General features: G+C 39.2%; 1 pseudogene; it reads left to right on the top strand.

Moving 5' to 3' along the window:
* The window catches only part of LOC101114176 (NADH dehydrogenase (ubiquinone) complex I, assembly factor 6-like), a 66900-nt pseudogene extending 51241 nt beyond the window's left edge, over positions 1 to 15659 (top strand).

Below are 15659 nucleotides of genomic sequence, written 5' to 3'. Positions count from 1 at the left end.
AGTCGCATCTGACTCTTTGTGACCCCATGAATCGCAGCACGCCAGGCCTCCCTGTCCATCACCAACTCCCAGAGTTCACTCAAACTCACGTCCATCGAGTCGGTGATGCCATCCAGCCATCTCATCCTCTGTCATCCCCTTTTCTTCCTGCCCCCAATCCCTCCCATCATCAGAATCTTTTCCAATAAGTCAACTCTACACATGAAGTGGCCAAAGTACTGGAGTTTCAGCTTTAGCATCATTCCTTCCAAAGAACACCCAGGACTAAAGTATTTGCCTACAGTCAAAGACAAGGATTATTTATTGATTGAACCAAGTACTGCATTTTGTTGTTGAAGACATTTGGAGCTGGACACACGTGGATTCAAATCGCAACCCCATCACATTCTGTTTCTTCTCCAGTGTTATAGAAATATTCACACCTTCCTTATTAGATTGTTCTAATGACTAAGTTAATGTGAACCAAGCACATAGCACAGTGTAAGTGTTCAAAAATGGTCAGTTTGTACTGATTGGAACTGATATTAGGATAAGAATACTTGAGATATCCATTCATAAAAATCCTGCTGTCTTGTTGAGAAGAGACAATTAACTCACATGGGACATCTAAATGATGAGAGGAGAATGAACTTGGGACATCAAAAATATAGAACTCAATACAGGCAGAAATCAACCTACAGCTTTTAGAACACTTAGTGGGCTTCCCCAGTGGCTCAGTGGTAAAGAATCTCACTGCCAATTCAGGAGATGCAGGTTTGACCCCTGGGTCAGGAAGACCCACAGAAGGGGGAAATGGCAACCCACTCCCATATTTTTGCCTGGGAAATCCCATGGACAGAGGAGCCTGGTGGGCTACAGTCCACGGGGGGTCACAAAAGAGTCAGACATGACTTGGTGACTAAACAACAGCAACAATGTCCATGGTTCTTGTGAATTGGACAAAGGAGAAAAAGTCATCTCTGTGATTTTTCCACCTGGAATCACCCTCAGGTTAAAAAAAAAAGGATGCAAGTAGGCTTTTCATCCCTTCTACCCCAGTATAGGTGGTCAAATAGGGGGTCAGCGGGAAACTGACTGGCAAACCAAACCAGAGGTGGCAAGACCTGGAGGTCTGCCACACCGACACAGCAGGAAAGGGGGAAACTTGGGATCATGGCAAGTTTTAAGGAGTCAAGCAGTAGGCAGCAAGCACAGGTCTGGGAAAAGAGTTGGTTGGGTCTGCTACCTAAGATCAACTATTCAGCCAGAGGCAGAACTCTAGTAACCCAGAAAAGGGTCTAAAGTCAGATATATCCTAAAGCAACTGCTATATCAAGCAAACTATCAAGGTGACCTAGTTAGACAAGGACTCACTTGGCTACTGGAATTGGGCACTGAAGCAAAACAATAGCCTGAATACCACAGAGGGTAGGAGGTCTTAGAAAGCATAAACTGTGAACTCTTGAATCAATTCCTTTAAAAAAAAGTCTCTAATTAAAAAACAGGCTTGAGATAGCAGACTTAACATGGTGGCTCCATCTGAGAATCAAAGGAACTATGGAGTCAAAGAGTGAGTGGTTTGCTCAAGAACCTTGTACTCTCTGCTAAAATTGAAATGACCTGAAATGCAGACTGTTAGGTGAGCTTATGCTCTAAACTCTTAATAAATATATGTTGAATGAGTGATTTGTGGTTAATGAATCATTAGCTTCACTGGCATTATAGTCAGGCCCCATTCATTCATTCATTTGCCCAACATTAATTGAATACCTGTTACATACTGGGTCCTCAAGTGATATGGATACAGAGATGAATAAGCCAAAATGTTCCCAGTGTAATAAGCAATGAGAATTTCTTGGCAACCAAGAATCTTTAGATCAAGCACACTTCTCCATGGGTTATTTCAACTTCCTGCCAACATTTTACAATGAAACTGGAGCACATGGTGGGTGATTCTCTGATCCATGTGAGAACACACAGTGCACCTCCACACCGGTATAAAACTGCAAGAGGCAGAAGTGAAACATAGGAATTGCTTCAGTAGTTTTCAGAACACTTCTACAACCATCCAGGTTTTGGTCTAACAGATAGCCTGGCTTCACTACTTACTAGCCATGAGACACTGGGAAGAATATAACTCGCTGTGATTCATCTTTAAAACAGGCACAATAATGGTATCTACCTCATAGGTACTATTATGTACTGAACAAAATAAGCACTCAATAAGAGTTGATCTTTTTAAAATTTATGCTGTTAATAACTTCTTTTTACAGATACTAAAATGTTCTGAGATGTGAGACAAATTGTCCACAGTGGTTACTTTGACCAGAGGTGGAACTGAAAATAACACTGATTTCCTCTTTTTCAAATTCCTTCCAAAACATGTTCCTGGCTCTCCTCACCACAAATCTGAAATATTGGAAAGATTTATTCAATATTAAAGAAAAAAAATTGGTATCTCAACAATATACCATAGCTTAAAATCATATATCTCAATAATGTGCTATGCTTTAAAATAAAATAAGTATACTATATTCTTGAAATAAAAAATTATGAAAGGAAAGAAGGAGAAAAGGAAGGAAGGGGTTGCAGTTAAATTTGGGGGTAAAGTTTATTATACTTGGTACTTTGGAACTTAGTCTGAGCTTTTTGAAATATGTAATTACCCATAATCCACTCAATAAATATTTATTGAGTACCTACCATGTGCCAGGAATTATTCCAAGTGCTGGAGATATTTCTATGAGCAAAGACAAAACCCTGAACTCTTGGAAATACAACAAGTGGGGAGAAATGGAATATAATCAAATAAATATGTAATATTATTCAGGAAATGACAGATGTTATAAAGAAAAATAAAGCAAGGTAAAGGCATAGAGAGCGACATGGAGATACTTCAGATAGGCTGGTCTCTCTGAGGAGGTGATGCTTGAGGCCAAAATGGAAGAGGAAGCACAGCATGCAGTAATTTGGGGAAGAGCATTCTAACCAAAGAAACAGCCAGTGCAGAGGTTCTGAGAAGAGAGCACTGTGCTCAAAGAATAGCAAGAATGCCAGTTTGGAAACTACAGGAGAGTGGGTGATGAAGGGATAGCAGGAGATGAAATCACAGAACTCTACAGTGGTCAGATCACGGAAGCCAAACCTAGGGTTTGGGAATTTGTTGTTAAGTATAATAGGAAGTCCTTGGATACTTTTAATAGAGAAATGACATGGTCCAGTTTGTTAAAAGATTTTTCTGAATGTTTTGTGAAAAATAAACTGAAAGGAGACAAGATTGGGAACCAGAGGCTATTGCAGTCTTGTGGGTAAATAATGATGTTGGACCGGGTTGAGGTAGCGGAAGCAGCAGCCGTAGAAGTGGTAACAGCAACAGCAGTCACCAGAACTGGTAGGTTTCACGATGTAATCTAAAGGTAGAGCTGGTAGGCCTGCTGATGAATTGGCTATTGGGAGTGAAATGAAGAGGAAAATAAAAAATGACTCTTGCTTTGGTTTGCTTAACTGGTGGAATGTAAGTTCTCTCCTGAAATGAAAGACTTGGAGAAAAAGGGGGTTAGATCCTCAGTTATACTTTGTGTGTGCATGCTCAGTCGTGTCCAACCCTTTGCAACCCCATGTACTGTAACCTGACAATCTCCTCTGTCCATGGGATTTCCCAGGCAAAAGTACTGGGGGTGCTTACCATTTCCTTTTGCAGAGGATCTTCCCCACCCAGGGACTGAACCCTCATCATCCCCTGCATTGGCAGGCAGATTCTTTATCACTGAGCCCCTGGGGAAGTCCCAGTTATAACTTAGACATGTTAAATTTGAGATGCCTATTAGACACCTCAGTGGAGATGTTGTTCAGGCAGTTAGGCAAAAGTCTGAGGAAGAAACTGGAGCTGAAAGTGTAAATCTGAAAGATATTAGCCCTTAGATCACTAGATAGTGAACAGAAAATAAAGAAAAGAGAGCTGGCAACTGAGCCCTAGGCCATTCTACCAATCAGAGGTCTATTAATGAGGAAGGCCCAACACAAGGTAAGGAGCAACCAGCCTGGCAGCAAGAAAACCAGGAAAGTAGGATAGGATTAATTCCCAGAAGTAGAATTGATTGGTCAAACGTATATTTACTCTTAAAATTTTGTTGTCAAATTGCTCTTCAGTGTGGAGATTCCTTAAAAAACTGGAAATAGAACTGCCATATGACCCAGCAATCCCACTGCTGGGCATACACACCGAGGAAACCAGAATTGAAAGAGACACATGTACCCCAATGTTCATCGCAGCACTGTTTATAATACCTGGGATGTGGAAGCAACCTAGATGTCCATCAACAGATGAATGGATAAGAAGGCTGTGGTACATATACACAATGGAGTATTACTCAGCCATTAAAAAGAATACATTTGAATCAGTTCTAATGAGGTGGATGAAACTGGAGCCTATTACACAGAGTGAAGTAAGCCAGAAAGAAAAACACCAATACAGTATACTAACACATATATATGGAATTTAGAAAGATGGTAATGATAACCCTGTATGTGAGATAGCAAAAGAGACACAGATGTATAGAACAGTCGTATGGACTCTGTGGGAGAGGGCGAGGGTGGGATGATTTGGAGAATGGCATTGAAACATGTATAATATCACATGTGAAACGAATCACCAGTCCAGGTTCAATGCAGGATATAGGATGCTCGGGGCTGGTGCACTGGGACGACACAGAGGGATGGTACAGGGAGGGAGGAGGGAGGGGGGTTCAGGATGGGGAACACGTGTACACCCGTGGAGGGTTCATGTTGATGTACGGCAAAACCAATACAATATTGTAAAGTAATTAGCCTCCAATTAAATAAATTTATATTAAAAAAGAAGCAAACAGAAAAAAAAATTGCTCTTCAAAGAAAATGTGCTGGTTTATACACCTATCTACAGTACATGAGACTGCTTCCTTACAACCTTACCAATAAAGTATGTAATTAAACTTTTTAATCTTTGTTAATCTGATGGGTCAATAATGATATTGCAATGATGTTTAAATTTTATTTTCTCTTATTATGAAGACTATCCAAGAGCCCTTCATATTAAAATTTCATTTTATGTAGGTTGTACTCGTTTGTTTTCTTCTGGATACTTTACACGTGAAAAATGATAAATGTACAAGGATATACACTGAACAATTACATTCAATAGCAAAAGGTCGGAAATAATCATCAAGGAACTGGTTAAACAAATTATGACTCATCCTAAAATAAATACAATAAAATTATGAGAGCTGGTTAAATTATGGCTCATCTCAGAATACTATTTAGCTAATAAAAAGACAAGACAGATTTATAAGTACCATATGGAGGGCTCCTGAAGATATGTGATTAAGTGAAACAAGTCAAAATTTAGATTAGTATCTTTATTATGTTACTATATCTTTTATAAGAAAATAAAAGAATATAGTTACCTATATATTTGTATATGCCTAGAATATCTCTTAAAGGATACACAATAATCTGGTTATAAGGTTATATCTTATACATTTTGAATTTTATAGCACATCTATATATTTCTATTTTTTAAGTTTTGGGGTTTTTTTTTCTTTTTTTGAGGATGGAGTGTTGCCACGAGGTCAAGTAAATTAAGGACTGAAAATTGACCATTGATAAGGCAAGATGGAGTTTCCTAGTGATTTTTATAAAGTTGAGTCCACTAGACTGATATCAGGATGAAAATCTGATGATACATTGAAGTGAGTGGGAGGTTGAGTACATGGTGATAGTCCAGAGTTTTGTATTGGGAAAACATTGGATTTTGTTTCTACTTATGACTCAGCCATTTCTAATTCTTTTATTCTGGACAAATCACTTGATTTTTGTGAGCCCCAGTTACTACATGAATAAGATGAAGAAGTCATATTTGCCCAACCAATTGAAGAGTATTCTTATTGGGCTCAAATGAGAGAATGTCTCATAATTGATACACTATAAAACCCTATTGGATAAGATGTATCACTATTGTAAGTACTATCCAAGCACCCTTGTACTGCAGAAGAAATTCTAAAAGAAATATTTTTGGAAAGTTGAAGATTTAGTGTTAGCTCTGTGGGTCTTTTTTTAATAATATAACCTGTATTATATTCTAGATGTGTCTATATTGCTGCTTTCTTAAGTCTCTTTTTTCCAAATTAAAATATATATATTTTTGGCTTAAAACTTTTGATTTTAAAGCTATAGCTTTAAAAAAGCTATAAGAAAGTCCTACTGGTTATCATTGCTTTAACATTATTTTGATAATATAAATATATATAAATTATAAAAATAAAATATTATTTTTAGTCTCATTTCCCAGAGACAATCACTAGTAACTAGTACATTGTCAAATCTTTCCAGATATTTCTCTGTCATAATCAATACCCTTACACATATTTGCTTTGGACCTAAACAAAATCTACTTGGCCTTTCCTGGTACTTTTTAATACAAATGTTAACCACAGTGCTCCCAAAAACACATGACCTATCCAGATTTGACTTACAATAGGAAAATCAAGAGCTTTTTGTTGTTGTTGTTATAAAGAACACCCATATAAAAATTTGTAAAGAAACCATCAATTTTAGTTCTTTTTAGTTTTAGTTATTTTCTAAGTATTTAAACTTATGTATTTAGTAGAAGTTGTAGAGCTAACTTTCCCCTCTCAGGTAATTCTTCTCTCATTGGAAGCTGGGACAATAGCATGGATGGGTGCCTTGCAGAATGAGAACTTCCTCTGCTACTAACACGTTTGGCCAAGATAATAAGGAATCCCCTAATTTAGCCCTGAACACTCAACAGTGAATAACATACTCTTACTTGAAAGAGAAACTTTAAGGCATAGTAAATATTCTTTTTCATCAAGTTAACCTTTGTTTGCATAAGTAGATCAATCTCCAGGGCAGGTCCAACAGTAAAAAGTACACATGAATCATGCAGGACACCTCTGTCTACAGATGGGAATTTGAGTCGCAGAGACTGAGCATGCACTGCTGAGTTTCTCTTTTCCTTCTTACCTTCTAATTACACTTCATTAAGGCAATGTCTGAACTTGCAGCAACACCAAATGAATGGGAAGATAGCAAAGTTTGGCTATGTTTACCAAAAAAGTTGTGTTTTTTTTCTTCTCATTTGTTTATATTAGTCTGTTTGGGCTGCCATAACAAAATATCATAGACTGGGTGACTTCAAAAACAGAATTTTTTTTTTGCCAGTCTGGAAGTTTGAAACTCCAATATCAAGTTACCAGCATGGTTGTTTTTCTAATTATGACTCTTTTCCTAGATTGCAGACATTACCTTCTCATGTCCTCACATGTTATAGAGAGAGTCAGCAAGCTTTCTGGTGTCTCTTCTTACAAGGGCACTAATCTCATCTTCAGGGCCCTATCCTCGTGACGTCATGTCACCCTAATTACTTCCAAAAAGGCCCCATCTCCAGATACAGTTACACTGGAAGTTCAGACTTCAACGTATGAATTTGGGGTTGATATAAATATTCAGTCCATAACACTAGTACTTTCTGACATAATTTTTACAGTTAAAAGAATTATAGAAAGAATAAAAAGTAGTAAAAAAATGCCCTGTGTGTCTTTAAGTATATCTCAGTTTTTTCTATTTGTTAAAATAAGACAAGTGAGTCTAAAGACTCACTATCAGAACTAAAATTCCATTTGTTTAAAGAAAAAATGTTACAGCACTTAATTTTTCTAACAGCAATTGAATTAATTTCTATCCAGCTGTGAAAGTATGATTGAATTATAACTTCCTTTCCCTTTCAAAAATTATTTTTTCCAAACAAAAATCCAGTTTTGTTACTAAAAATAACTTACAATATCTATAGGAGAGATGGTTCTAATGTTGCAAAATCATAAGTAGCATATATCACCTAACTGATGAAGAATTAACAGAAACTGTGGGGAGCAATCCACCAGAGAAAAACTTTAGGGGATTTCAAATTTCTTATTAATTTCCGTTTAGCATCTCACATTCATCTCTAAATTTACTCCTTCACACGTTGATAATGTTATTACAACCAGACTTAATACAATTAGTTTGTAATCTTTCCACTTCCATCGTGAAATAGAATTGCCTAAGTTTCATTTGTGAGGAGGAAGGTTACATGACTGTCACAAGACACTTTTCAGATACTATGAATTTAAATAAGTTAGTATTTAGGAATTTTGTTATTGTTAGGATTCAAACATCTTATAAACTGTAAGAACAGTACTATAAACTCCAAAGTTCAGTTCAGTTCAGTTCAGTTGCTCAGTCGTGTCTGACTCTTTGCGACCCCATGGACTGCAGCACGCTAGGCCTCCTTGTCCATCACCAACTCCCAGAGTTTACTCAAACTCATGTCCATTGAGTCGGTGATGCCATCCAACCATCTCATCCTCAGCTGTCCCCTTCTCCTCCCACCTTCAATCTTTCCCAGCATCAAGGTCTTTTCAAATAAGTCAATTCTTTGCATCAAGTGGACAAAGTATTGGAGTTTCAGCTTGTTGAATAAACTCCAAAGTTACTCAATAAGTATTGAGAGTGTAATAGTGACATGTAGCTCAAGCAGTGCTTAATTTTTAAAAATTATAAGTAGGCACAGAAGATATTTCTCTATATACATGGAAAGCCATAAAAATGATTTCTGCACAACAGAACATTATTTTTAATTATTGAATCCAACCAGTGGTTGCTTCATTATGTCAAAAATTCATGGAAATACATACATATTTTCAGTCCTTCAATATAGGGCAAATCCAAAAACTGTCAGAGAATCCAAGTTGCAGCAGTGCTTGCCAAAAAGGGGGCAAGGATTTTGTAGAATATAGGGGATGCTAAGAATCCTTCTTACATTTGATGCAATAATGGATTTTATGCAAATAACATCTGATGCAATTACTTAGAGAAATGATTTATGAAAATTCTAGTTAAAGGCTGTTCTAAGCAACTGTAAATGTAACAACCAAATGTACTAATCCTGAGTCTAAGTCAATGCATGCCCATTCTGAGGCAGGAAGATATAGGACGTGGAGAGTGTGGAACTTACAAAAAGAGCCATACAAAGGAACCAGCACTAGGTCAAAGGTATTCTTCTGATCCACACTTACCTAAGATATCACCAGTTCCCTCCTGTAAAGAGATGAATGTCTCCATCAGAATAACATTCAATACTCACTGTAACTTGTTGGCATGTATTCAAGCATAACTTAGTTTTAAGTATAATAGTACTAATTTGCTATCTGGGTTCAGTTACTTTCAATTGCACACAATTTCTTCAAACCTTTTTAAAGAATGTTGTCTGAAAGAAGTGATCCGCAAGACTCAAAGTAACAACTGCAGTCAAGATTCGGTTGTTCAAAGTACCTGGGGCAGGAGTGTCATTCCTAGAAGAGGGTGCATGTGTGTGTGTGTGTGTGTGTGTGTGTGTGTGCTCAGTCATGTCCAACTCTTTGAAACCCCATGGGTGGTAGCCCATGAGTCTCCTCTGTGCAAGATTACTGGAGTGGGTTGCCATTTCCTACTCCAGCAGAGGGTACTTAAACAGGAATTATTCCTACCTGGGTGTATACATATTACACCAGCCATTAACTGGGCACTAAACATGTTTACTATAGTGCACAAGGCATTGTCCCTGATTTCCAGAAATGTATAATATAGCTGAGGAGACAAAACTGATATACATATGCTCACAAATTTAGCAAAGGAGAGCCTATATATAAGATGATGTGCTAAGCAGGATATAAAGAGAAATGAGACTGCATGATCCCTGCCCTCAAAATGACTATAAGTAGTGGAGAACATAATAATAGCAATAAAATAATCATTTCAAACATAAATTGGCTCAGACAGTAAAGAATCTGCCTGCAATGCAGGAGACCTGGGTTCAGTCCCTGGGTTGGGAAGATCCCGTGAAGGAAGGCATGGCAGCCCTCTCTAGTATTCTTGCCTGGAGAATCCTTATGGCCAGAGGAGCCTGGTGGGCTACAGTCCATGGGATTGCAAGAGTCATATATGACTCAGCAACTAACACACACACACACACACACACACACACATATACACACAATGTGCAAAGAACTGCACCAAGAGTTTTACAGCACATGTACAATCTCATTTAATCCTCATGTTAACATGATAGGATAGATATTACTGTTCTTATTTTACAGATGAAGAAACTGAGCTCAAGAGTTTAAGCAAGTGGTTAGGTTTATAAAGGGCTTCTCTGGTGGCTCAACTGGTACAGAATCTACCTGTAATTTGGGAGACCTGGGTTATGTCCCTGGGTTGGAAAGATCCCATGTAGAAGGGAATGGCTACCCACTCCAGTATTCTGGCCTGGAGAATTCCATGGACTGTATAGTCCATGGGGAAGCAGAGTCAGACACAACTGATTGACTTTCACTCACTAGGTTTATAAAACTAGTAAGCAGTACTTGTGGATATGAGTCTAAGGAGCAGTAGCTCTTTCCTGTGATAGCACACTGTGTCTCCCACTTGTAGACAAATTACTGTGAAATGGCAAACATTATAAAAGTAGACCCATGAACTTCAGTGTTTTACAGCAGTCATTTCCAACCTGAGGGAACTGGAAATGTTTGGTGGAGGAGATGGCCTTTGAGCTGGCCTTTGAGCAACAGTGAGAAGCCTAATAAGAGATGAGTAGCTGTAGGAAGTTGGATCACGCCAGGAAGTACATAAGCAAAGGCACAGAGGCAGTACAGCATACACTTATAAAGGAGGAATGATTAATAATCTATTTTGGTAGTCATCTGGAAATAAAATAGTGGTGTGATGCAAAAAGTAAGTTGGAATCACTTTGAAATCAAATGGTAACAAGCAGATCTTAAATACTGCTTTAAGGAATTTAGACTATTTGGAGGATACTGTTGACCTATTGGGAGAAGGCAATGGCACCCCACTCCAGTCCTCTTGCCTGGAAAATCCCATGGATGGAGGAGCCTGGTGGGCTGCAGTCCATAGGGTCATGAAGAGTTGGACACAACTTCACTTTTCACTTTCCTGCATTGGAGAAGGAAATGGCAACCGACTCCAGTGTTCTTGCCTGGAGAAACCCAGGGACGGGGGAGCCTGGTGGGCTGCCGTCTGTGGGGTCACACAGAGTCGGACATGACTGAAGCGACTTAGCAGCAGCAGCAGCAGTTGACCTATTGAAAGGTGTTTGTGAAAGAAGGGCATAATAGAACAGTGTTTCAATGTGCTTAAACAAAGAGACAATCATTAGGTGATGATACATGACAATTATTAACAAATATGAACTCAGTGTGAGGAAATATTCTTGTCATAATATTAGGAGAGAACTGGTTAACCTTACCTTCAGGAGTAGTTATAAATAACTAACCACATCCTGACCAGAATCATCACAGTCTAGATTGGGCCAAGAAGGTTTATAAACTCAGTTTCACCCCCAACTGTTTGATCACACTGGGAGAAATAATAAAGTAGCCAGGAAAATAAAATAATAATCCATAATAACAGCTAATCTTGGTAGGGGTTATATTATATGTCAGGCACTACCCTCCAAGCCCTTTATAATAACTGTCTGCCGTCTGCGGAGTCCAGGTTCATTGCAAAGGAGGTTAGACAGTCCTGTGAACTATTTAAATCAAGCTATCTGAGAAGTCAGAGAATTCATCACTTTTTAAGACATCTAGTCATGATTACTAGTGACATAAAACATAGTCTCTTGCCCCTGTTGAACAGTCAGGGATAAACACTGAAATTATGCACCAACTTTCATTTTCCTAAACTCCATAAGGATCATTTATCTCTAACATGTTTCCATTTCCAGGATTACAGTTTCTTTTACATTAGTTACATTTTATGGTGCTTGTTTTCCGGCACTTCTGTCTCTTCAGCAAACTCTCTCTTCTCCAAATCAGAGTGTAGGATGGGTTATTTCTAGGAAAAGCTTCTTCAAATAAACTGATTCCACCCACCATGTATTCATTCTGGTGTCTTGTTCCTGCATTTCAAAGCACTTTTGGAGCCTACTGCTCACTATGATTGCCTAAACCTTCTCAATGTAATGAGGGAAAGAGATTGTGTGAAAGAAAAAGTTGGATTTGTGACCCCTGTAAATCTTAATTACCAAAAGAAAGCCAGCCACCTATATTCTTACGCAGCAAATACCTACTGTAAACAAGCTATACTAAGTCATATTAGGACAGAATGTGTGTGTATTGGAGGGACTAGTCTGAGCCAAATTATTATCTGTGTGTTCTTTAGTGAAAGAAATTATTTCTTAATTATCTTTGCAAGTCTGAATTGCTTAGCATGGTGAATTGCACACTCTAGACACCAAATAGTTAATAAATGGGTTTTTAAAAAAATAAACACAGATTAGTGGAAGGGAGAGGAAATAAAATTCAAGCATGAACAACGCACTTGTTTTAACAACTTGAGTTAAAATGTTAAATGAAGAATGAGGTTAATGGCTAAATTTGGGCAGCATGTTGGATTTTTACAGGGATTTTATAATCTTTTCTTTTACATGACCAATATAATGAATATCTTTAATAATAATAACTATTTAAGTCAACAACTCAGGCAGCCACCAGGTGCCCTCTCAGCGAAAATTGAAATTATATACATCCCTCCTTCTCACCTCATTTGCTTTTCTCACCATCTCCATTTTAATGAACGGTGTAGTGAGTTGAATAATGAGCCCCCAAAAATCCTTAGACCCTGTGAAAAAGTGAAAGTGAAGTCGCTCAGTCGTGTCCGACTCTTTGAGACCCCATGGACTATAGCCTACCAGGCTCCTCCCTCCATGGGAGGCAAGAGTACTGGAGTGGGGTGCCATTTCCTTCTCCAGGGGATCTTCCCAACCCAGGGATCGAACCCAGGTCTCCCTTATTCCAGGCAGACGCTTTAACCTCTGAGACACCAGGGAAGCCTGTGAACATTGCCTTATTTAGTAAAGGAGACTTTCAGTAAGGATTTGTAATGGAATCATCCTGAATTACCCCATGGGGGGCCTAAGACAAGCACCCTCAGAGACAGAGAGCAGAAGTCAGTGTGACCACAGAACCAGAGACCGGAACAGTACAGCCAAGGAGTGCCAATGAAAGCCGACAGACACCAGAGCTAGGGGACACAAAGAACTGGGTCCTCCCCGAGAACCTTCAGAGGGGGTGCAGGCTCACCAACACTAAGACTCTGAACTCACGGTCTCCAGAACTGTGACAGAGGACCTTTCTGTCGTTTGAAGTCATCCAGTTTGTCATAATCTTTCACAGCGTTCCTAAATATCTAGCAGAAAGGACAACTCTTTCCTTCCATTTGCTCACTAAAACTCCACGAGTTGTCCTAACTTGCATCTTTCTCTCATGTCGCCAATCTACCCAACAGTGGTAAAGAATTTATACTTTTAAAATACATCCAGAATCTGATCACTGGTCACCACTTCCACTGCTGCCACCTGTCAAAACCACCATCCTATATTATCCCCTTAAAGAGTCTCCTGTTTAAAGGAAATCAGTCCTGAATATTCATTGGCAGGACTGATGTTGAAGCTGAAACTCCAACACTTTGGCCACCTGATGGGAAGAGCTGACTCATTGGAAAAGACCCTGATGCTGGGAAAGATTGAAGGTGGGAGGAGAAGGGGACGACAGTGGATGAGATGGTTGGATGGCATTACCGACTCAATGAACAAGAGTTTGAGTAAACTCTGGGAGTTGGTGATAGACAGGGAGGCCTGGCATGCTGCAATCCATCGGGTCACAAAGAGTTGGACACGACTGAGCAACTGAACCGAACCAAGTGACTGAACTGAACTGAGTTGAGTCTCCTTGAATCCACCTATTCCCCCTACAACCTATTCTCAGTATACCAGACAGACTGAATCTTTAAAACTTAAATATTGTAAAGTAATTAGCCTCCAATTAAAATAAATATATTTAAATTAAAAATAAATAAATAAATACAAATTTTTAAAAAAACAACTTAAATCAGAGTTCGCACCCTGGCCTGTGTGCATCCTGCCCACCCTGCCTCATCCCCCCGCCCCTCGCGCATTGCTCTACTCCAGCCCACAGCAGGTATGTTCTTCCTTGCCCCTCCTCCAATACTCCAGGTGTGGTCTTTCCTCAAGTGCTTTGCACTGGCAATTCCTCCTGTTTAGAAAACTGTTTCCTCAGGTTATATCTCTGCAAAGTTCACTCCACCACCTGCTTTAAGGCATACTCAAATGTCACCTTCTCAGAAGTAAAAACTTACTGAATAAATAATCAATTAAATGGATTTCAAATCAATAACTTTTATAACTATCAAGCACTTTTACTTTATAATTATTCTAACTAGTATTGTTCTTTTTTAAAGCCTGTGACCTGGTCTTAGTGTCCTACTCATATCTTCTCAAACTGTACAGAATTAGATTCCTTTACAATGTCTTGTTCATTAAATCCATGATTACTTCATGACCTTAGATGTTTTGGAAGCATACAATAATGTCCAGTGTTTTCTGAAGTAGTATGTGGTAACTTGCCTCAGTCATTAAATATGTGACATACGTGAAATAGTCTTTTCCTTATAATCAGGGAGACAAGCTTGTATCTCCTTATTTTTTTCCAAAGTTGTAAACTGCTGTCAGAAATACAGTTGGCGGTGGGTGTCCTGGTGGTCTCCACGCTAGGCTTGACTCGGGGACCGCTACAGCTTGGCATCCCTAGCCTGTCCTGCCGCGCGCCACCCCTGGGCCTGTGGGCACGCGTCCGGCAGCTCTCCAGGCGGAGTGTAGCCATGGCCAGTAGACCTGACTCCTCAGGCGCGGCCACTGCTGCTGGGAGCCACGGCGGAAACAAGATCATGAAGGCTGTTTATGCTCCCTGCTTCTCCCTGCCGAATCCAGAAGCTCTGCTTTTGCACTGAGAGCCTTCAATGTGGAACTGGCCCAGGCTAGTTAAGGACCGTGTCTCTGAGAAAACAATTGGACTGATGCAAATGCAATCTTGGGGGGAAAAAAAAAAACTGTGAATGATTTATACTGTGACAGTCCACCACATCAGCGTGTGGCCACCGAGCTATGGAAGGCTGTCAGAAAACATAATCTGACTGAAAGATGGCCTGTGAAAATCACTGATGAAAGAGAAAAGAATTTGGATGACAAAGTATATCATAACATTCAGGAACTAGGAAATTATGCTAAAAACACTCAGAGCTCTCTTCTTTATCTAACACTAGAAATATTGGGCATAAAGGATCTTCATGCAGATCATGCCGCAAATCACGTTGGAAAAACGCAAGGCATCTTCACTTCCTTGAGAGCAGCACCCTGTCATGGTAGCAGAAGAAAGCTGTTCCTTCCCATGGGTATTTGTATGCTGCATGGTGTTTCACAAGAGGATTTTCTACAAAAGAGCCAAAATGAAAATGTGAGAGATGTGGTGTGTGATATTGCCAGCCAGGCACACTTGCACCTAAAGCATGCTAGGTCCTTCCACGAAAGTGTTCCTGTGAAAGCATTTCCTGCTTTTGCGCAGACGGTTGCTCTGGAGGACTATTTAAAGAAAATCCGACAAGTGGATTTTGATCTATTCCACCCATCTTTACAGCAGAAGAATATTTTACTTCCATTATCTTTGTATATTCAGTCACGGAGAAAAAGATATTTTTTTAAAAAAGCAAAAAAAGAGATATGGATGGCAATTAGTTAA

Source organism: Ovis aries, chromosome 2 (genome assembly GCF_016772045.2).
Source record: "Ovis aries strain OAR_USU_Benz2616 breed Rambouillet chromosome 2, ARS-UI_Ramb_v3.0, whole genome shotgun sequence".
NCBI lineage: Eukaryota > Metazoa > Chordata > Mammalia > Artiodactyla > Bovidae > Ovis > Ovis aries.
The sequence above is the reverse complement of the archived record's forward strand: the minus strand, read 5'-3'. Positions and strand labels throughout refer to the sequence as shown.